Source organism: Quercus lobata, chromosome 4 (assembly GCF_001633185.2).
Source record: "Quercus lobata isolate SW786 chromosome 4, ValleyOak3.0 Primary Assembly, whole genome shotgun sequence".
Lineage (NCBI taxonomy): Eukaryota > Viridiplantae > Streptophyta > Magnoliopsida > Fagales > Fagaceae > Quercus > Quercus lobata.
Window position 1 is genome coordinate 7,656,406 of NC_044907.1, and position 24,058 is coordinate 7,680,463.

At 33.2% G+C, this 24,058-nt stretch overlaps 1 long non-coding RNA gene across 2 annotated transcripts; it reads left to right on the top strand.

Moving 5' to 3' along the window:
* The first annotated feature begins 18,842 nt into the window (after positions 1–18,842).
* Positions 18,843–21,747, top strand: LOC115983755. Of its 2 annotated transcripts, XR_004090192.1 has the most exons (5): positions 18,843–18,947; positions 19,129–19,278; positions 19,669–20,432; positions 21,023–21,129; positions 21,489–21,747. It is a non-coding gene; the product is annotated as an uncharacterized LOC115983755 (long non-coding RNA). The 2 variants fall into 2 exon arrangements; XR_004090191.1 differs by lacking the exon at positions 21,023–21,129.
* The last annotated feature ends 2,311 nt before the right edge of the window (positions 21,748–24,058 follow it).

A 24,058-nucleotide genomic window follows, 5' to 3' on the forward strand; every position in this document is an offset into this window, starting at 1 on the left:
CTGGCATGTACGTGGAAGGTGGAGATGAAAAAGAAAGACAGTATAAAAGAAGAAAGAGGCAGTGAGACAAAGGATCGGAAAAAGAGAGGGAAAATTATTGTAGCATCTAGAACTAACTTTATAATCAAACTTGAAAAAAATACATAAGAACAGATCTCCTTGGACTTTGCTGAGGACAATTTTCTTCATTATAAACCTGCTCATTCACATCTTTTTCTCCTTTAAACCTATTTTCTAGTTAGTCTAATTCATTAGAGCCCAGTTTTCTAACCCATTTCTCTATAAATTTATTGTTTTGGGTTTTTTAGGCCTAAGTTCATTCATAGCTTGGGCTAAGATCTCAAATCAGGTCCATACAAATGTGTTTTAAAATAACTATGGAAGTGAAGGAAGTTGATTCTCTATAACCTTTTTTTTTTTCTTTTTTATAACTAAATTATACTTTTGGCCATGAAAAAGGTTATTTTTATACAGTGGCGGATCTAGAAATTTACCTTTGGGGGACAATATATATATATATATATATTTTGTATGAAATCTAAAGGGCAAATTATAATTTATCCATCTGTGGTTTGGACGAAATTTAAGTTGAAATTTGACATTTTACCCACCTGAGATTTTATCGAAATTTAAATTACTTACCTATGATTTGAAATCTCATGATGCAAGTGTTCTACTGATTTTTTTTTTAATCATATTTGATTCTATATTTTTATGGTTTTTTTGTGTTTTTGGAGGCAAAAAATATAAAAGTGGAACAAAATTACATATTTAGCCTTATTTTTAATAAAGATGGATTATGGAACTCTAAGTGAGCTAATTTTAGGTGGGTAAAGTGTCAAATTTCAAACTAGGGGTAGGCAACTTAAATTTCGATCAAACTATAAGTGGGTAAGTTGTAATTTGCCCAAATCTAAAATAGAAATGTATAAATACTTCGTAACTCAATATGTGCTATAAAGAACAACTAAATACATGTTAATATTGCAGTATACACTATATATTTTAATCAAACTAATCAAGTACATTTATAAATTATAATGTCAAACAATATATAATATATTGATTATTATAATAACAAACAATATATTAAAAGGAAGATAAAAAATAAAGTAAATGAAAAGGTAAAGTAAAGAAATCAAAAAAAAGTAAATGAAAAATAAAGTAACACAAGAGCACCACATAGGGGTAAGGGCGTACTGAAGATTCAAGCTTGTCTTTCACTCTTTCTTCTCTAATCTAGTCGCACAGAACTTTTACTTTTTATATTATAAACTCAAAATTGAAGCAGCAGTGGGAAAAGGAAAGAACTAGAAAAAAAATGAAGAATAAGGCAAATGCCAATGAAGAGAGAGAGAGAGAGAGAGTCACTTGTGAGAGCACTATGTGAGGGACTTGGTTGTGTGGCAAATCGACAAAACTTCTAATTTTTCAATTTTTCTACTGATGTGATATAATTAAGCCCTAGATGTGTTGTGATTAAAATTAGATTTCTTCCCTTTTATTTACTGAGGTAATTGTTAAAATACCTATTTGTTCCCTTTAAAGATGTTAAATATTTAATTATTGTAATTTTTTGACATATATATTTATGGATTGTATTCTATTTAAATGAAAATTATGTTTGTTTTTAAAATTTCTTAAATTTATGTGTATATTATCAGGTATAAGGGCTAAAATTATAAAGTTCTTTTAAATTTTTTAAAATTATTTAGGATAATTTCAAAAAAAAAAAAATCCTTAAATATTTTCAAATTTTTGGGGGGCCAAGGTCCCCTCGGTCCTCATGATGCTCCGCCTCTGTTTTTATATTCAACTTTTTACCTTTCATAATTTTTATTTTAGTTGATTTTGTTTTTATATTTGTTCTATTGTCAATTTCTGTTAATAATCTAAAAGTATGTAATATATTTGTGCCTACAACAATGAAACTTTTAAATTCTATAGCATTTAGAACTAATATTTCATGAAATAATAAAATATGAATGGTACTCAATGATAATTAATAAAAATGGATGGTATAAAAATGAATTCAGCCATTAAAAGCCAAATAAAATTTTAAAAAAATAAAAATAGTTTCAGACTTTAAGTGCTAAAAGCGTATTTTAATTATTTTATTTTATTGAATGGCATTCTCTAGAACTCATGCAATGCAATTTGTTATATAATATTACTTCTAGACAGTAGAAAGAACTCGAGTAAGGTTAAGCCTGTATGCCCCCAAACAATATTAAGTAATACTTAAAAATAACTCGAGTAACATGATTATAATCGTCGCATAAAAGCTGACAAACAATTGTATTTCTGAACAAAAATTCACATAGGACTTGCAATCGAAATTTCTCTTAGGCACACACAAAGAAGATGGATAGAGTTTATTCCTGTACAGGACTAACACAGCTCTTATTAACAAGGAAAAATTAAAAATTAGTCAGAATGCTTTGCAGGGTATATTTTTCCCTTTGGCAGACTCCTACCATGGACTGATATTCTGGTTAGTGTGTATGGAAGTTTAAAGGAAGATGAGAGTATAGGGTATAAGGAAGAGAGAGAGAGAGAGAGAGAGAAGAGGAGAGGAGAATTGTTATCTATATCCTTGTATAGATGTTTTAATTTTTTTAAAAAGATTTATAGGAAAAGAGAATAGATATCATTTTTGTTAGGTTCTATATATGTATAGATTTGTTGGCAAACACATGAACATAAAATTGTTTAGATATAGATCATATTTTCTATACGTATGATTAGAAAATGCTCAAGATGATGTTAATCAATATACAGGAATAGAAAAGCTATTGGTTCAAGAACAGAAAATTCAACAGTTTCGACCAATCGAAACTTAACTTCAATCAATCCAAAGTTGATTTCCAGAATCAATATTTCTGCCCATTAAATCCAATAAGTGATTAGGGTTTCAATTCAACTACCCTTAGTATTTAAGTGAAACCCTAATGCACATTCTTAAAGACTTTGGAGCTGCTCATTTTAGATCTAAAACGTTTTGTTCCTTCTCCTTTCAAAGTCATGACTACTATAAATCAATTTACATACAATCTGAACCGGTAGATTTAAAGTTGTTGCAAATTAGTCATGGAAGGTGCTGGATCTAAACCTTCAAGTGTGATCTTGGAGTCGTAGATTGGAGGTCTACGTTGGAGAAAACCTTCAAGGTGGCCTTGGAGTTGTGGATTGGAGGTTCATATTTGGAACACATCTATATCAGAGACGTCTGTGGGATTCAGAGCTTAGTTCGGTAACTATAATTTGATTTACAACGAATAGGGTTATTTTGATTGTACAACTCTATTTGATAGTGGATTTGTTCATCTTAGGATTGGTCCCCCCAAGTTTTTCCTTTGGAACAAGTTGTTTCATAAGGTTCCCTAGGTCATCATATCTTGTTTTATATTTACTTTTCTGTTGTGCATGATATTGATACTTCTTTGATTAACCTAAGCTTTTGTAATAAATTTGATAACAACTTAGCCTTAAAATTGGTTAAAAACCGGTTGTCTCAGGGGTGTAAATCTAACGATTTTCCTTTATTTGGATGTTTAAAAATTGAAATGGAATAGAGAGGAAATGATAAGAGAGAAAAAATTGACATGGAAATAACAAGCACGTACTAAAATCTTAACAATTATTATTATTAATTAATTATAGTAGTAAACGAAATACTTAATGCATCTCTTTTTTTATTAACTAAATGCATGGTTAGACAAGGAGGTATACACACCGTCGACAAACAATCATGAAAATTTTAATTTTAATATTTTGCAGGGATGGGAATCAAATTGAAAGTTGATTTTACAAGGAGGTGTCTCTTTTTTTTTCATTTTTTTTTTTTTTTTTTTTTTTTTTTTTTTTTTTTTTTTTCATTTAGAGCATCCACATTGATGGTGCTAAAATTGCTAAAATGCTATTTTAGCACCTCAAATATTAAATAAAAAATAAAAAAAATAAAAATAAAACTCTCCTACATCAATGGTGCCATAGTTAAATATTTTTGGCTCATTAGAGAATTCACAATGAGGTTGTTGAAATGACTAAATAGTCATTTTAGCAACCCAAACACTAAAAACAGACTTATAGCAAAGTTGTTATTTTGACTCATTACTAATTTTTTAACTCATTGCTACAGTGGAATGCTAGAGATAGCAGCCCACTGTAGCTAAGAGTTATTTGCTACAAATAATATTTTATTAGTCTCCCACATGCTTAACCTCTCCCATAGGAATGAATATTTTAGATGAAAAGTATAAAATAGGAATAAAAAAGAATATTTAAATGAAAAGTTAAAAATTTTAGATGTTTTGATGTTGAGTGTATTGTACAATGAGTTGTTAAAATAGATAAAGTAAAATTTTGAGTTGCTAAAAGTTATAATTTTTAGCAACTTTACTATGAGTGCTCTTACTATAGTAAATTGTTACTTGTAATAATTACTATAGCTGGCTGCCAAACATTAAAAATTAATTTTTTAATATCTCCAAGCCCTACTTTTTCTCTCTCTTTCTTCATTCAAATCCAACCATCACACACACACACACACACGCACTCTCTCTCTCTCTCTCTCTCTCTCTCTCATGGTGTTCATGGTAGGTCTCGGGTTTGGCTGGGTTTGTGTAGTTAGGTTGTGTTGGTTTTGGATGATTTGGATCAGTGGTTATTGGTAGTGTGGATGTGGTATGGTTGGTGGTGCTAGTGGATTTTGGCTATGGCAATAGGTTTGTGTGGTCTGGGGTTTAGCTAGGTTTCAAGTTTGTGTGGTTTCGAGTTTGGTGGGCTTTGAGATTAGTAGTCAATGGTGGTGTGGCTATGTTGGTGGTGGTGGTAGTGGATTTTGGCTCTGGCGGTGGGTTTCGTTGATTTTGGCTATAGGTTTCGTTGTTTTGATTGTGGCAGTAAGGTGGGTTGTGGCTGATGGTAGCGAAGTTTGGTAGTGATGGGTTGGGTTTTTTATTTTTTTTTTAATACCGTGTGCTATGGTTGCCACAGTGGTAGTTGTAGCTGGTGGAGTGGCGATGGAGGTGGTTGTGGCTAGTTGCTAAAGTTTTTGTGGTTTTTATTATTTTAATGAGTTCTTTATAATAGAACTATTGATGTTGGATGTGTTATAGTGTAGTGTGTTAAAATAGATAAAGTGAGTTTTTCAAAAGCTAAAAGGTAAAAATTTTAGTTTCACCATTATGAATGCTCTTAGTTGCCTACTATTTGAATAGGTAGCAGGATAGGTTGGGGGCAAATCTTAATTGCATTGGTTTTTTTAATGTTTTTATTTTTGAAAGTGATGAGGTGGACAAGGCTGCATAACAAAATCAACTTTGAATAAGCAAAATAATACTTTTTAAACTACGGATAGACAACAAGAAATTAGTCCTAGGCCCCTAAGCCACAAGTGAGGTAAAGCGTTATTATCCAAAAAAGAGTTTCATATTGTATTTAAAAGCTTTTTTTTTTAATACTTTTTATATGATTCTCCCTCATTCAAATTCTTCAATTTCTTCCGATTTTTTATCGAGACTGATAGCATTTGTTTTATTTTAAGTGGTTTACATGAATTTTTTAGAGAAAAATGCTATGTCTACAATATGTTCACACAAATCATAGGTGATAAGTTGTTATTTGTTCTAATTTAAATCCATAACTTAAATTACCTTTCTACCAACTTGTAACAACCAATAACAAACTATCATATAAAAAAGGATATTTCTTTCTTTTCTTTTCTTTTTTTTTTTTTTTTTTGGGATGGAAAGGATAGAAGTATATTAATAACTTTTTTTTTTTAGAGAGTTTCAACCTATGGCGTCTACTCTTGATTATAGCTCTTTACTATCAAACTAAGACACTAATCAATTTTAATGTGGGTGGGGAAGTATATTAATAATTTAAAAGAGAAATTCAAAGAAAAGTATTGGCGCAAGAGCTATAAGAAAGAAACAAACGACCAAACGCAGTGACCAATAACTCCATGTGACCCAAAAAAACACACAAAAGGTATAAGTGTTTGTGGGGTGTGGAGGGTAAGGGTAGGGGTTCAAGTCTCCAAGAGGGAGTTTCACATACATATACACTTAGATTAGGTTAGAGTAGAATTTCTATCTAGTAAAAAAAAGGGTAAAATATTATTTCTGTCCCTAAACTTTACTAAAAATTTGTTTTTCGTTCTTAAACTTTAAAAAGTTCTTTTTTCATCCCTAAACTTTATAAAGAGTTTTTTGGATAGTATAGAGACAAAAATAATGATGAAAAAAGAACTTTCTCAATTGTTTAGGGATGAAAAACAAACTTTTAGTAAATTTTAAGAATATAAATAAAACATTTTCAATAGTTTAGGAATGAAAAATGAACTTTTAAAGTTTAGGGATGAAAAACATACTTTTGGTAAAGTTTAGGAACTATAATAGTATTTTACTCAAAAAAGAAAAAAAAAAAACAACGAAGCAAACATTATGTGTGTGGTCGGTGGGGGAGGCCTTTGACGAGGCAGTTTATAGGCCATTTACCCATGCACAACTCGATCAAATAAATAATCAATACTGCAAGGAAGAAAAACATATTGTAGCTTATAGGGCCGGCTCAAGGCCTAGGCAAGTTAGGCCTAGGCCTAAGGCCCCACCAAAAAAAAAAAAATTCTTAGGAAAAAAGACCCCACTTTTCATAGTTAAAGGCCCAAATTTTTATAAAACTATATATATATTTTCTAAAGGTTGTACATTTTTTTATTAGTGATGTTAAGGATACTACAAATTTTACTATTGGCTTACAAATTGTCATGTTATTAATCACAAAAAAGTGATATAAACATTCATTAGTTAAATTGATGAAGTTCATCAATGAGAGACAATGTCACATTATATTTTAAACATTTTTATAGTACTTTTAATTAGTGCATTTTTCTTTTTCATTTCTGTTAAAACTCTCAAATTACGAGACCAATAGAATCTTAACTCAATTGAAACTCTAAAATATTTCAAAAAGATTTTGCAAATGTGTTAAATTATCAATTATAGATTAATCTCCCCTGATAGTTTAAGACTTTGATTTTTGTAAACTAATATCCTACAAAGCCACAGATTAAATAATATCTATCTCTCTCTTTTAAAATCAAAATATAAAATTAAAAATTAGATTACAACTTTATTTGACTATGCATCGTCTTATATCTAAAATAAAGTATTTTTTTCAATTACAATATATTTTTATTTCTTTTTATTAATATTTATAATTCAACTATGATATTCAATTCTTTATATGAAATTAACATTAGTCTAGTTCGTATTATTTATGTATTTAATGTATCAAATTAACCTTAATTTGATTAGTATTAAATAATTTTGTTTAATTAATATTTACATATTAAAGGCCCCGTATAAATTTTTCGCCTTAGGCCCTAAATTATGTTGGGCCGCCCCTGGTAGCTTAGACCGCAATCTCTCCAAGAATAATGGCCGCCGATAGAGACAATCAATAAGAATTTTTTTGGTATTTTTTATATATTCACTTCCAAGTACTGCTTACCAAAAAAAAAGAAAAATAATAATATACACTTCCAGCTTAGGCTGTGTTGTAGATGATCTGGATGGATAACCAAAAAAAAAAATAATAATAATAATATTCACTGCCTACTTTACTTATTAGGTTGAAATTTGAATGCATGAGATGCTCCTTCAGTTAAGGAAAAATATTATGAACCCAATCTCTCTCTCAAAGATATACCTCCATAAAAAAATTATAATAATAATAATAATAGTAGTAATAACCTCATATAAACCTTTCCCTTTCAAACAAATTTGACAAAGTGTTGACACAATCTTTTTGATGCTCTATTTGTTTCAACAATAATATTTTCTAGAAAATAAATTATTTTTCAAAAAGTATTCTCTATAAAACTATTCCATTTTCCTATATTTGGTTGCAACCTCAAATAAGTTGAAAAATAATCTCTTAACTTCCATTATTTAACTTGCTTTGAGATAGAGTTATTTAAAAAAATAAATAAATAATTGGAAAACAATCTCTAAAAAGTAAGCCATATTTTTTCTGTTGACCAAAAATAATTTTCCTTTGACTCATTTTTTTGATACTACCTATAGGTACATGGGGTTGGTGACGGGTATTAGCCCACTCCTGTTATAATAGGTCCAGCCCAATAGCCATAATATACGATCATAGGATTGGTGCTCGGAGGTGGCTTGATGTTATTGGATTGGGCTCAGCCCAATGTCAACAAGCAAGTCAGGGATGACCGAAGAGTCAATAGTCAATATTCGGATCGGTCCCTAAACACTGTTAGTACCTTGGGGGAAGCCACTACTAAACGCTATTCGGCGTCAAGTGCAAGTTACAAGAGAATTTTCAGAATGAACCAACTTATTAGGGATTTTGGGCAAAAGTGGGGGCCACGTGGGAAAAGATAGAAAGGTAGTCATTTGGGTCCCCATTAAAGGGGAGACTATAAAAAGGAAGAGAGGATGAATGTGAAGGAGGTTGCTAAACACAAAGGAGGGAGAAACAAGAGCGATATTGAGAGAAAAAGAATCAGGGAAGGATAAGAATTAAGCGTGAGAGGTGCAAGGGTTATAGGATTGGGCTGTCAAGGCAGCGTTTGAAGCTAACCCTAGTAGGAGTATAAGAAAACCCACCAACAAATAAATTGGGAGCCCAAATCCCTGCACAAGAAGTACCACTGGGTTTGGGTACTACACTACCAAACACTGAAAAATGCCAAAAAAAAAAAAAAAAAAAAAAAACTTCACACAAGTTTCCATTGAAACAAATAGAGCGAGTCAATTTACCAATCATATAAATCTCAAAATTGGTCCTTTCTACTTTCTTATTGTTTCCTCAAAAATAATCTTATATAAGGGCTCACGTTCCCCCCCCCCCCCTCTCTCTCTTTCTCTCTCTCTCAAACTAATTCAAAATTAAATGCTAAATGTTCAAGGGCAATCATATCCTAATTTTGATAGTAAGCGAGTAGAGAGAGAAAATTCCTAACCTATCACAAGCTGACACATCATACTACCAAGTCCACAAAGTATGTCCAATTACAAAGTGCCACATATTGCTACTAGATTTTACTATCACTACTCAGAAACCAACAAAAATTTTCCAAGTGTCGTTGAAATAAGGGCATAAAATGCATGCAAAAAACCAATCACACATCAGCGCGTGTAAGCGATGACATAAACAACCCGACACGTGTAAGTGATGACACAGGTAGTCCAATCTGGTGCTAACATGTGTCACCTTGAAAATCAAAACATTTCAGCCGATCAAAAGATGTCACATGTCTTGGAGAAAAAGTCTTAAAGATCCTTCAATCAGACTATGACACATGTCACCAATTAAGTTTCGCCACATGTTGCTCACCCACTCTCAAACTCCTATAAATAGAAACCTTCCTAAGGCATTTCTACACACACACCAACACATCAAGAGATCTTGGAACACACACCAAGACACCCCCGACACACTAAGAGACCAAGACATCCAAAGCATGTACAAGCAGCATCAAAGAAGATTCAGAAGCACTCACAAGTACCGAAACTCTGTAGGATTCAAGCCTCAAAGCCTTCAAGAACTTCAACCTCAAAACTGAAGAACATTTGAAGCAAAACCATCCAAACTATCAACCTAGATTTTGAAGTTTGTTGGAATCAAGCTCAAAAGCCTCCAAAAACTTCAAAAAACCCTAAATCAATGAAGATCTATGGATTCAAGCCTCTAAAGCACCGAAGAACTTCCACCACAAACCTTCGAAGATGAAGAATGCACCAAGAACATGAAGAACTCAAAGAACAAAGAATTTATAACAAGTTCATAGCCAAAGATACATTGTAATTCTGTTTCAAGGGTCTTCAATCCATCCTTCAGCCAAATTGAAGGATATTTGGTGTTCAAGTCAAAATCAAATTGTTACCATTCCAACCAATAAATCTTTCAAGGAGATCGAATCAGAGGATCACTCTTTTGTAATTTCAGAGAATTATACCACATATTCATCAATACAAATTCACATTTGTGAAACTATTTTTCTTGTTTGATTTATTTCAAACTAGAAATTTAGTCATCTCCAGAGCATTAGAGACAAATTTGCACAGCGGCGTGACCAACCCGAGGAGGTGGGAGAAGTTTTGATTGATTATCATGTAGAACTTTCACAACCCCAAATCAAGAAGCTCAATCAATGAACTTGGATGATATTCCACAGATTGTCACAGCAAGCATGAATGAATTGTTGACTGAGGAGTTTAAGGAGTGGGAAGTTTTGGCAACACTTAAGTAGATGGCCTTGCTTAAAGCACCAGGGCCACATGGGATGCCTCCTCTCTTTTATTAACACTTCTAGCAAGTGGTGGATTAAGAGGTCACCCAATCTATTAAAGCTATTTTTGTCATCCATCATCTCTGAACATCAATTTGCTTTTGCTAAAAATCACCTCATTAGTGACAATATTTTGGCCCCTAAATTCAAAAATAAAAGATAATTATTTAATGCAATTTGAGATACTAAAATACCATTTATGTCACAATGGTGCCCAAAGCATTGAAATTCAAAAGCCAAATTGACTGGTTAGTGGATTCCAATTAGCTCAACCGGTAAAGTCTCTAATGATTGAACCTACAACAAAAATCAATTGGTGTCTTAGTCTGATGATAAAGAGCAATTATCAGGAGCGAACGTCATAGGTTAAAACTATCTCCAAAAAAAAAAAAAAAATGACTTGGTCCAATTTAGTTATATAAATATATATATATATATATTTTAATGAAGTAAAAGAAAATTTTCTTAGATGATACTTATACTAGATTCAATGAATTTCATGAATTTTCTCCGATTTGATAACTCATTAACTAAAATGATATATGGTAAATTGGTAATATGGATCAAGCAAGATATCACAAAATTCCAGAATTTATATCTATTTAAAATCTTTAGATAGTCTATTATAATTAACCGATAAGAGACTAAACTAAGAAAAATGCTCTAATATTATATAGCTCCACAGTAAAGTTTTTTAAAAATAATTAAAAAAATTGTTGGCATAAATATGACGATTCAATTGTTGGACAAGTATATAGCGGAAGCTTAGCTTGTTTCCTGGGTCACCACCTTGCACACACGCATGACAAGTGTGTGGTAAGGTATCTTTTGGATGGAAACCTATCTGTTTCATTTTATTCCAAACTTTATACACTAAATCATTGAGAGGTAAATTGTAACTAGCATTAAAGATGTCATAGTTTTCATATTTATTTTAGTATAAGGGCATTGTCCATACCTTTTGGAGAGAACCCCCAAAAAAAATGAATTTTTTACGGCCATAACAAATTCTCTCAAGAAGTTGTGTTAACCTACAATAAGAAAATAAATTATATCATAATTCACCACAACTCAAAATAAGAATGTTGTGAAAATGCGAAATTTTATTTTAGAAAGCATTGAACTCAATGCAAGATTGCCCATGTACAACATATATACAAAACACATTGATGTGAAATACCAAAAGCTTTGGATAGTTGTTGAGAAATAATTTATTTTATTAAAAATATTCATATTGAGAAAAACTTGGTTCACCTATGGGAATTTTGAGCTTTGATCGGGGTAACCAGTACAGGTTTTAATTGAAGAATTGGGTTATGGCCTTATGGGCCTATGGCCTGCTTTCTTAGTAGCCTAGAAATTGAGATTGTTAATCTGCACTGCACCATGTCTTCCAAGTTCTAAGCACTCAAATAAAACTAAATTAATGTGCATGTCAATCAACTCATGTTATCAGAAGGGGGAAAAGTTACTCAATTTAAATTTAAAGAAAATTAAGGGTGAAGATTGTGAAGTACTAAAAAAAAAAAAAAAATCTCAATCCCGAGATCAGGCAAGTTTTAGCTAGCTTGACTCCGACTAAGGACTCGCTTCTTGAGGAGGTCCAACTCACCTAAACCGATTCCTCTTACAAGTCAATGATCTGGACAAATCCAATTGAGTTGGTTCTAAGTTGAACATAAACCTAATCCAGATTGACCCACGAACAACCCTATCGTTTAACGCAGTCAAAGTTTGGTTAACAAATGACATTTTGTTCTTGTTAACGTGTATTAGGGTATGTGGGCTTTAGGCCCACCTTGTTTACTTGTATAGCACACTTACTTGTACTGCACACTCTACCTCCTATATAAAGGCACTTATGTATATTCTATTACTCGATGAAATACAATACAATTATTCTGTATTTCTGACATGGTATCAGAGCGACTGCTCTAATCCTTTGGTGTGTTGCTCTTAAGCAGTCTTTTCTTCTTGGGTGTCCTCTGCAGCCGTTTTTGTGAGCAGCACCGTTGCCTTCACCGCGACTCCAGTACATCAAAGACCACTGCCTTGCTGCCACCACCGCTTTTGCTTCTCCGATCAGACCATAGATAGCATCATTGGAAAATAGTCTCTCCGATCTGTCTTTCTGTGAAATTTCGTCATCATCGGACCTTCCACGCGCCACCACGCACCACCAGAATTCTCGGCGTCACTTGCACGTGCCACCACGCGCCGCCAAAAGGCATCACGCACCGCCACGCGCCTCCTGTACCAGTCACGCGCCGCCACGCGCTCCCACGCGCCGGACTTGTTTGCTGGCGTCATCGTCCTACCTGCTTACGTCAGCCCTAGCTGACGTCACCTGCTTACGTCAGCGCCACATCATCTGCTGATGTATTCACCTGTCAGCCTGTTGACATCATCCGTTGACTTTGACCAGGTTGACCGTTGACTTTTGACCAGAGTTGACTTTTTGCAGTTCGGGTCCTCCTTACCCAGTTTTTCGTGTAGATTTCATTTTTGCGCTCCATTTTTGCATATTTTGCTTCTAAATGAGAAATAAGGACAGATCTTCTTCTTGTTGCAATAATCGTCGCCAACAATCCAGCAAACGTCTTTGCAGTTTTTGCAAACGTTTTGGCCACAATATTGAGACTTGCTATCATCGCAACAAATCAGCTGTGTCTATATCCGCTGCTACTATTGCTAACACTGAGAGTGTCCAACCAATGGCTCCCATCTCTGCACAGTCTAAGTCTTCAAGACGCACTTTCACCATGTCCACAGATGACCTTAAAAACATCATCGCCAATGTCATTCATATGCTTGGTAATGCATCTTATTCCTCTTCTCTCTCAGCTTTATCTAGTATGTCTCCTTCCTCTTGGCTTATGGATTCTGCTTGTTGCAATCACATGACTCCTCACTCATCCTTATTTTCTGAACTTAAACCTACACCACACCCTCTTAATATTCACACAGCAAATGGTTCCACTATGTCTGGTCATAATATAGGTTCTGTTTCAACCGCCAATCTCTCGGTTCCTAGTGTCTTTAATGTTCCTGGCCTTTCTTACAATTTATTTTCTGTGGGCCAATTAGCTAAGAAACCGTTGTCTAATCCCTCTCTTTACAGACGCTTGGTTGGTAGCCTAGTTTATCTCACTGTCACTCGTCCAGACATTTTCTATGCTGTTCATCAGGTGAGTCAGTATCTATCTGCTCCACGATCGACTCACTATGCTGCTGTTCTGCATATTCTTCGATATCTAAAGGGCACTCTCTTCCATGGTCTTTTCTACTCTGCTCAGTCTCTTCTTGTTCTTCGTGCATTTTCTGATGCTGATTGGGCAGGAGATCCCACCGATCGCAGGTCCACCATTGGTTATTGCTTTCTTCTTAGTTATTCTCTAATTTCTTGGCGAAACAAGAAACAAACTCATGTGGCCCGCTCCAGTACTGAAGCAGAATATCGTGCCCTTGTTGATACCACATCTGAGTTCATTTGGCTACGGTGGCTTCTCAAAGACTTAGGTGTATCCACATCCTCCGCTACTCCTCTTTATTTTGACAACCAGAGTGCCATTCATATTGCTCACAATGATGTTTTCCATGAACGGACTAAACACATCGAGATCGATTGTCATTTTATCCGTTATCATCTTGTCCATGGTGCTCTCAAGCTGATCTCAATTTCTTCTAAAGATCAACTTGCAGATATCTTCACCAATTCACATCCTAAGGGATGTCTTCGCACTTTGGTTGACAACCTCAAGTTAGTCTCACATCCACCTTGAGTTTGAGGGGGGCTGTTTACGTGTATTAGGGTATGTGGGTTTTACACCTACCTTGTTTATTTGTATAGCACACTTACTTGTACTACACACTCTGCCTCCTATATAAAGGCACTTATGTATATTCTATTACTCGATGAAATACAATACAATTATTCTGTATTTCTGACAGTTCTTTTTGACCCTTAATCATAAAGCTAGCTAAATATTTGACATTCAATTAGGACAAACTGCTTTAATTTTGGTATTCCCTAGATTTCAAAGTAAATTTTTTTCCCCCAGCTCAAATCGAAATTTTGAACATCCAAAAGGACAGGACAAAATGCGGTCCTTGAAATCCTATTGGGCCTAATTGAGCCCTATTTATAAGCCTAATACCTTTCCACTCGCCCACTGTATGCACATCATCTGAAAGTAGACCTCCTTCAGCCATTCCATTGACCTATTCTATACATATACGACATAACTAAAAATTATATTTTATACAAAGGCCGAAGCAACTGGTACAAAGTGGTATCGTAGCATAGTATCCGCAACTGTAATGGCAACTGGGTTAAAGGTTATAAAAGAAGAGTTGGGGTTGCAACTAGCATTGTAGCTGAATTTTGGACTCTCAGAGATGGTCTCATACTTGCAGACCAGCTGGGAATAACGCATCTTGCTGTGGAGCTTGATGCAAAAGTTATTGTGCAGCTGTACTTTCAAATAACAACTCTAACAGAGTTTATTCTCCCCTCTTAAATGATTGCAGGTTTCTCCTTAATCTTTTCCAGCACTTCAAGATCAACCATGTATTTAGAGAAGCTAACACAGTGGTGGATAAGCTTGAAAAGTAAGGATGTTCTTCCCCTTTTGATTTTGTTATATTAGATAATCCTGACTCTAATGAATTATGTACTATTTTGAATCCTGATGAATAAGGTCTGTACACTTTAAGGCGTTCTGCCAATACTCCTATAACTATGGTTTGATAACGTTATGTTTCCTTTTAACCAAAAAAAAAAAAAAAAGAAAGAGGAAGAAAGAAAAAAAAAAAAAGTATCGTAGCATAGTACAATAGAATGAATGATTGTAGGGTATGGCCAAGACTGGGCCTATTAGACTATATCTGCAATCTGACCACCTTCATCTTGATCTTGTTTCTTTGTACCGCCGCCAAACAAAGTAAACTTGTTGAATGCTTTGGTTTTTTGTTGGATCTAATGTGATTGTGATATGTGACAAACTGATTGATAATTCTTTTTGGGCAAATTAAGCACCATTTTAGTTGCATGAATAAGGAGCTCATAAATTTGTTTGTACCTACGACGAATAAGCTCTACAAGGATACCACATAAATTTATCATGAGTAACCTTAAGGGATCGATGAGGATTGCACAAATGACACAAACAAACTTTGAACATTTGGAGGTAGCCTGCAGGCTAGTTTCATCCCTAAAAGTGCAATGCCATACATAGCTACTACAATGATAAAGAGCAACATAATTGCACCATGTTCAATGAGTGAGAAACATCCGAGCTGTCAGTTTTTAGATCCTTGTAAACTAGATTGTTTAACCTAATTAATTAACCAAGTGAATACTTAGGTTTATTATTCAGATCTAGGACAATAAAGTCATATCATGTAAAGTAGCGGAAAATAAAGAACATAATGATATGATCACCCAGGAAAACCAAACAGGTATAATTTGAGGAGGATTTAACTTAGCTATCCTCAAGGTAAAAAACAAATCTACTATAGAGAATCGAAATTTACAATAAGACTTAAACCACTAACGTCCTATTGCTACCACATGTAGAATTTACTAACATGATCACGTGCATACTCTAAATCCACGGACTCCTTCTCTATTAGGCCTTTGCAACACAAGCACCCACACTTGTGACTTTGAGACTCCACTCAAAGGTTTAGCAATATAAACTCTCATGTTTGTGACTCCAAGACTACTCTTGAAGGTTTAGATTATCAGCACCTTTGATGACTAGAGAAGAAGGCAACTTCTACAACACTGGATCTTGAGATTTTTCAAGGAATAATATCGGTAGAAGACATGAGAGAGCTTTTTGGGTACAAAACCTTAGATACAAAGGAGGCACACTCTTTTCTCTCTAAAAAGCCTTATAAAATGTGCTTAGGATTTCTTTTATATACTAGTAGTGTTTTATTTGAAACCCAATACGTTTAAGTAGAATTTGGAATGAAATAGAATTTTGCAGATACGTGTTTCAATCGGTCAAGCTTGTCTTTCGATTGGTCGAATCGGGCAAATTTTGAAATCTTCTTTCTGCAACTTACTTGTTCTTGAATCTTGACTTGAATCACCTTAAGCATTGTCTAATAATACCTATAGACTCTAAGATCTATATCTAGATAAGTTTGTGTTCACAATCTGCCAATTGTTCTAAACTTTTAGAACCTAACACGAGCCTCAAATGCTTAGTCCAAGATTGCGATGAGAAATTTGAGAGGCTCATGGAAATTCATGGAGGAACCAACTACTTTGTTACCTGAAGTCTTGAATGAACTTCTTTGGATGCATATTGGGCTTGTTTTTCTGTCATAAATCTTCACACCTAGCTTGTTTTTCACTCAAACTAATCTCTGATACTATCATATATGTTGGCTTTGGAATAGAAAGGGGCAATGATTTTGCTAACTTTCTCTTTTTAAGATTTTGCAATCAAGGATAATTTTTTCTTAAGAGGACAAGTATTTTTTGAACAAGGGAGAGAGAATAGGGCTGTAATTTTCTTCTTCTTCTTTATTTAATTGATTCTCCACTACAACCATTACATGTATATCTTTTTTAAGCATAAATGACGTTCCTTATACTTATCCATCATGTACCCACCTAGATACATGCAAGTAAATGACCATAAATGACAAGTTAAAAATACATAGGAAACAACTAAATGCATAGAAAACTACAAAGCATTAACTAATAACATCACCATGGTCTTGACCTTGTTCTCCTTTGTCCCGCCAATCAAACTGAGGTTGTTGAATGCTTTATAGGAGTAAATTTATGGAACAAATTACGGAATGTGTTAAATACCAGAATAGCTATCTTGCTGAAGTATTGATAAATATGTTTGTACCAGCGACGTAGAAGCTCTACGAGGATTCCACATAAATTTATCATGAGCAGCCTTAAGCGATCAACGAGGATTGACAAAAGGAGCTCACATGCAAGAATTGCAGAAGTGACACAAATAAACTTCAACATGGGCAGGTATTTTGCGCTTTGAGGTCTTAGAATTATTCCCAAAAGTGCAATGCAGTAGATAACTGCTGCCATGAAGAAGAACAACATGATTGCACCATATTCTTTGAGTGGAGAGATGTCCAAGACTTGATAGTGTGTTGCAAAAATTCCAAGTATAATAGTGATGAGACAATTGAGAGGCTCGTGAAATTTTGTGGAGGAACAGACTTCTTTCTCATTTGCACAGTTGAAAAACAAGATGTAGATATAATTATTGATGACAATTTAATCATATAATATAAAGTTGGCATGACACCAAACGTGGGTTTGGAAAAAAAAATATAAATATTATAAAATGATATTAACTGGTTCGATAATACTATAAGACTGGCAGTACAAAAAGTTAACTTTAGTTAATCCTAGAAATAAGTATGAAAAAACACTTGAAAAATGGGTTTTGCTTTTAGTTTTTTTCATTATATTGTGCAAAACATTGTTTTGCTCCAAATATTTTTAATGTTACCATTTTCAACTCATTGATTACAAATTATTTATCATTGTGTATTATTTAATTAAACAAGTTACATGACTCATTACTCATGACTTATTAAAAAGATTATGTAACTAAAACTACACATAAATAATTTTCTCAATTGCTACATGTTAGGTTGATAACTCAAAATATGTTTGAAGTTAAACCTTCTCCAAAAGATAATACTTAAAAAGGTTGTCCATTCCGTTTTAAGATAACAATATAAGTTCATCCAATACAGTAGTAGATTCTAGACTCTAAAGCTTTGAAGAATAAAACCAAGAATGTAGCTAACAGAACCTGAATTAGCAAATGTTCCGATTACTAATCTGGCTGAGTGTATATAAATTTCTTTTCTTTCTCTAAAAAAAATTATATACGCAAGTTCCTTGCATTTTCCTTTCCAACCCAAAAAGAAAACCAGATCAAAACAAAAAATTGCAACAATGACTTGCGCTTAGGATTAAGTAATCCTATATATTTTCATTTAAAAAAAAAAAAAATGATCCTCTATATATGATGCTATAGCATCATATATAAAACTATGATTTAAATAAATAAATAAATAAAACTACATATGGGACACAGTCTTGCGCTCATGGTGCTGTTTGAGCTGCATTTTTGTAAAATGCAGCTCTATCACTGGTTGTATAGCTGCGTTTATTAAACCCGGCTATAGAACAGCTCTGAAACTGCGTTTTTTGATGTTGGAGCCGTGTTTAGGTGGGTAGGAATGAAGCTGCGTTTTCAAAAATGCAACTTTAGAGCCATCCTGAGATTTTTTTTTTTTTTTTTTTTTTTTTTTAAACGCAGCTTAAACTGATATGGAGCAGCGTTTGATTAAATGCAGCTTCAAAATGTCTGAAGCTGCGTCTAATAAACGCAGCTTAACATTTTTAGAGCTGCGTTTGGGTAAACGCAGCTCTAGATATGTTCAAGCTGCGTTTTAGCAAACGCAGCTCTAGGCTTGCTATAAATTGGAAAAAACCCTAAATTGAAAAATACAATTGAACCCATTTCAACCTAGCTCACTCTCAACCTAGCTCCTGATCCCTAATCTCGCCGTCGTACTCTCAACCTCACGCCTCCCTCATCAATCGGTAAGCTCTCTTTCTCTCTCATAGATCCTCTCTCTCTCTCTCTACTTATAGGAATCGTTTTTCTCTTTGCTTATTCTAGAGTTTGAAGATTCTTTCTATATTTTTCTGGGGCTTTTTTTTGTTTTTTTTTTTTTTTTTTTTTTAAATGGTTTCGACCGTTTGATGTTTGTTTCTTCGTTAGAAACAAAAATAGGTCTGAAATCACTGCCTGATGAGATGCGCGATCTCTCGTCTTTACAAATACTGGAGATTAGGCGTTGTCCCGAGTTACAAAGAAGATGCGAAAAGGAAACCGGTCAGGATTGGGACAAGATTGCACATATCACTGAGGGTACGTATTCTATATACTTTTTTTTTTCTTTTTTTTGTATTGAATTTTTGTTTGCTAGCTGAGAAAACAATTGAAAATGAAAGAATGTTAACTTTTTAGAATTCTATTGTCTATCATTTATTGATTTCAATACAATTTTTTGAAAAAAGAATGAATTATTTCTTTTGGATTTCAAAAATATAGGAACCAGAGTATATAATTGAATGGGGCTCACTTTAGCAAAGCTTTTGGCTTTCTAAAGTTTTCTAATAATTTAAAAAAAAAAAAATCTGAGATTTATAGAATCTTGGCCAATTTGATTGATTTCAAAGCAACCAAACTGTTGGAATTGTTTCAAAGTTCTATTATTATTAACATTATTTATTTCGAAGACTTGTGTTCTGTCAACAGTTTATATAGTGGGTGAACCTATGGAGTGGCAGTATGCCCCGCCTGAATGCTTTTAGGATTTTGGATGGTGAAGTACGAAAGGTACTTGGCTGCACTCTCTATAATCAAAGGTTATTGAATATTTTGAATAAAATTTCATTCCATATATTTGATTCACACATTAAGGACCCAAAAGGAAAAAAGTAATTAAAATGAAAGATGCATATATCCCTATTTCCTTCAATAAACTTTGAATAGCTGGAAGAGGGTTATTCAAATGTGAATTCCTTTCCTCTTCTTCTTTGTTTTTCTTGTATTATGATGATTTCTCACTTGGTTTGATCCTAGATGCAGAACAAATTGGGAGCACAAAACAAGACTAGGCGTAAATATCTGAGCCTATTCAAAACCTTTATAAAGAACATTTTTTCTTTATTATGATCTTATTTTCTACCGTAGTTTAATGGTCTACAGCTTAACATCAATTTTTTTCCTGTGGCTGGAAGCATACACAGTTTTAGTGGAATTTCTTTGTACATTGTGTTATGTTCCCATTGCTTGCTGTTACAAACTTGGGAAAAAGATTTTTTTGGCCATTTTGTCTCACATCTTATTTCCAATTTGCTTCAAAGTCTTTACATGAAAAATGCCTTGCCCAAGCGACACCCGTGAGAAGCAGGTACAACTTTGGAAGGATCTTATTCTTGACTATTGTAGAACACAAAAGATATTTGTGATTGGACTGGAAGAAGATTTTTTGCTATTTTCAAATCCTGTGATTGAAAGTAAGTCCTTTGTTTTTGTTAGTTTCTATTTTGGTCATTGGAATTTGTGTTTTTGAGTCCTAGAAACTGTTTGACATATCAGTACCCTATAAGCATGGCCATTGTACATTTTGCCATTGAAATTGGCAGAATGCCCTTCATTCTAGTGGACGGACTTGCACTTCATTCGTAAAAGTTCAAATTTTTTGGCATTCTAGTATTTTGGGGTTGGAGCAGATCAGTTCTCCATTTTGGAGGTTTCCTTCTTAACTATTTTTTTCCCACCCAGCAATAATTAATAAGTTAGTAAGGGGTGTTCCAAATTGAAGATGACATCAAATTGGGGATATCTTCTTCTGGGGTCTTTGATTGTTTAGTGAAATTTAGTTGGGGTAGGTTGCAAAAGAAAATCTAATGAATTAATGAGATTACTCAAAAGAAAATCTAATAGTATTTGTTAGCAACTAATTAGTATTAAAACCTAGTGATATAGGTTTCATCAAATAGCAATTATCAATACGATATCACAGCAATATTAATGATGCCATTCCTTAGCCCTTATTAGCCAGTAGCCTCCTAGTACTAAAACATAATCCATATTCCCATTGCAGGTTTACTTCGACCAAGCCAATTAAATCTCAACCTGGTCAAGCATGCGTTTAATTAAATAAAATGAAAAATTGAAGAATCAATTGCCTTGTTCTACATTGCTACTCTGGTAAGACCATTCACTATCACACTCACCTTTTTGTTTAACATTTTTATATAGTTTTTTTTTTTGCCTCTTCCCTCTCTATCTCTCTCATCTATATGTGAAATGAGCAACATGCAATTGGTGTTCAAACTTCAAAGTCTCAACTCTCAAGTCTCAGGGACAAGTTCAATTCAATATATTTTGAGGCATAAAACAGTACAGTTAAGTGGGATTTTTTTTATTATAAATTTAGATGTCAATTAACTATACGTCTAGACAAGTACGCTAGCCCAATAAAAATATATTAATTAATTATTTAATGCTATTATTATTATTATTGTTATTATTATTGTTTTATAATTTTGGTTTGTGGATGCTTATAGAATCGAAGAACAAGGACCAACAAACCGTGGTGATCATATCAGGTTCAGTAGTTTTTGGGGTTCTTCTGTTGGTATATATCAATAAGCTGGTTGTTGATTTGGAAAAGTACCTTCCACAGAAGCAACGGTAAGTACATGAACACTTCTTTTATTCTCTATGTCCTCTAATTGTAAAAATTTTAAAAAGTTAAAACTCGTCATTGTGTCCAAACATGAAATTTAAACTGTCAATTAATATAGTCCAAACCTGAAATTTAAACTGTTTTTGTTACCTTTTTATTATAAATAAAATGAATACTAGACCACTAGTCTCTAGTTGAAAGGTAGGGCACATACAGTTTCATTTCATTAATGTATTGCTAAACTTGATTGAATTGGAAGTTTTGACTAGATTTTTTTCTGCTCTCTAAGTTTTAACTCTGATAAATTGACTAATTATGTTACTATACTACTCTTGTTGAATTATTAACAAATAGTTGAACTACAGCTAGTCTTTCTCTCATGTTACTAAGTCTTTCAAGTGTTCCAAGCTTAGGGATTTTTGCAAGCCCAATTCAACCCAATTTCTGGTGTTCTCATTGTCATAGGTATATATATATATATATATATATATATGTAGCTACGGGCATTGGACTGATTGATCAAGTACCATGATGCTTGCTAACAATTTTTTGTGATGTAAAAAATCCTTGACGGATATGCATTTTGTGATGCAAAAATCTTTTGTTGGGAACTTGTTTTGTTTATGTAATTATTTGGGCAATGAACTTGCTGCATTTATCTAATTAATCTTTTGGCAATTGGTTGGGAACTATTGAGTGTTGGCAATTTGTTTTGTTGGTTCCAATTGGTTGCATCTATTGAGTGTTGGCAGGAATTACAGATCTTGTTTTGGGCAGGAATGTGTTTAGGAAGAAAAAAAATTGAAAAAAAAAATTATTACCTATAGCCGCGTTTTTACACCCAATAGCTGCGTTTTTCTACAGCCACAAGCTGAGACCTATAGCTGTGGCCTATAGCCATGTTTTAAACACAGCCCAGAGCAAGTCTATAGCCGCGTTTTTTATAAAAATGCAGCTATAGGTCTCAGCTTATGGGTTGTGAAAAAACGCAGCTCTAGGCTATCTAAAACGCAGCTACAGACCCCGGTTTGAGCTGCGTTTTTGAAAACGCAGCTCTAGGTCCCTGCAGGGGGCTATAGCCTCGCTGCATAGGCCATGTTTGGAAACGCGGCTATAAAAACGCAGCTATAGCCTTTAGCTGCGTTTTTTATAGGCTATAGCTGCGTTTTGCAAATGCGACTATAGTCTTTTTTTTTTTTTTTTTGGTAGTGTGATCAGTTCAATATCAAAGTATGGAATATGGATTTCCCCTCAGTATTTTGTGCACATGATTTTGTCACATTACCCAATTTTTTGTGATACACCTTCATTGATCAAAGTGGGGGGAAAAAAACAAAAAAGACAAGATAGTGGCTTATAAAATTTAATTTAAACGTTAAGAAAATAGCTAAAGTGAAGCACTTCATGATAGGTAAACCATATGATGCAAATAAGGAAAAACATTTCATAAAAAAACAGAAAAAGGAAGCCCATATGAAGAACTACGGAGACTAAATTAATTTCATCTTTAGTATAGTCCAAAAATTATCATTTGTTAAAATCTTTTAAAAATAAATTAAAATTAAAAGAAAGAAAGAAAGAAAGAAAAACACTATGCAAGTATGCAACAAAGACTTGTGCTTTCTTGTGGTTCTTTCCTCTCTCCCGATTACCTCCCAAGTATAGATTCAATAAATATCTCGGGCTGTAAAGCCTTATTTAATTTGCACATTTTGGTTCCATAGATACTTGTACAGTATTGACTTCCTACTTTGAATCCTATTTATACAAAAAATAAATTGATGTTTTAAACTAATTGATAAAGAGTGATTATCATGGTAGAAATGCCATAAATTAAAATTTTATCATATCTATAAAAAATAAATAAATAAACTACAAAAGAGCAAAGTTTGGCCAATGGTTACAACTCCACTCAATATTTTTTTATTATTAAATCTTAATTTTGTTAAATCTACTATTGAATATATTTTCTTTTTTATCCATCACGCTTTCAAAATTTCCAAAAAATTAAATATTAAAGATCAATAATTATGCTATCAATCAAATATTTAAATTTGAAACTTTTATAGTCTAAAATTATGCTAAAAAAAAATCTATAAATCAAATAGTAAATAATATCTTATTAACATAAAATTTCACATATGTATCAAAAACATAAAAAGTGATTATCATTGTACAAATACCATAAATTAAAATTCTATCATATCTATAAAAAAAAATATTACAAAAGGACAAAGTTTGGCTAATGGTTACAACTCCACTCAATATTTTTTTTATTAGATCTTACATTTGCTAAATCCATCGTTGAAATACATTTTCTTCTTATATCCATTATGCTTTCAAAATTTTCAAAAAATCAAATATCAAATACTAATAGTTATGTCATCAATCCGATTGTTAAAATTTTAAAATATATAATCATGTTAATTGTTTTGCAGGAGTTGTAGC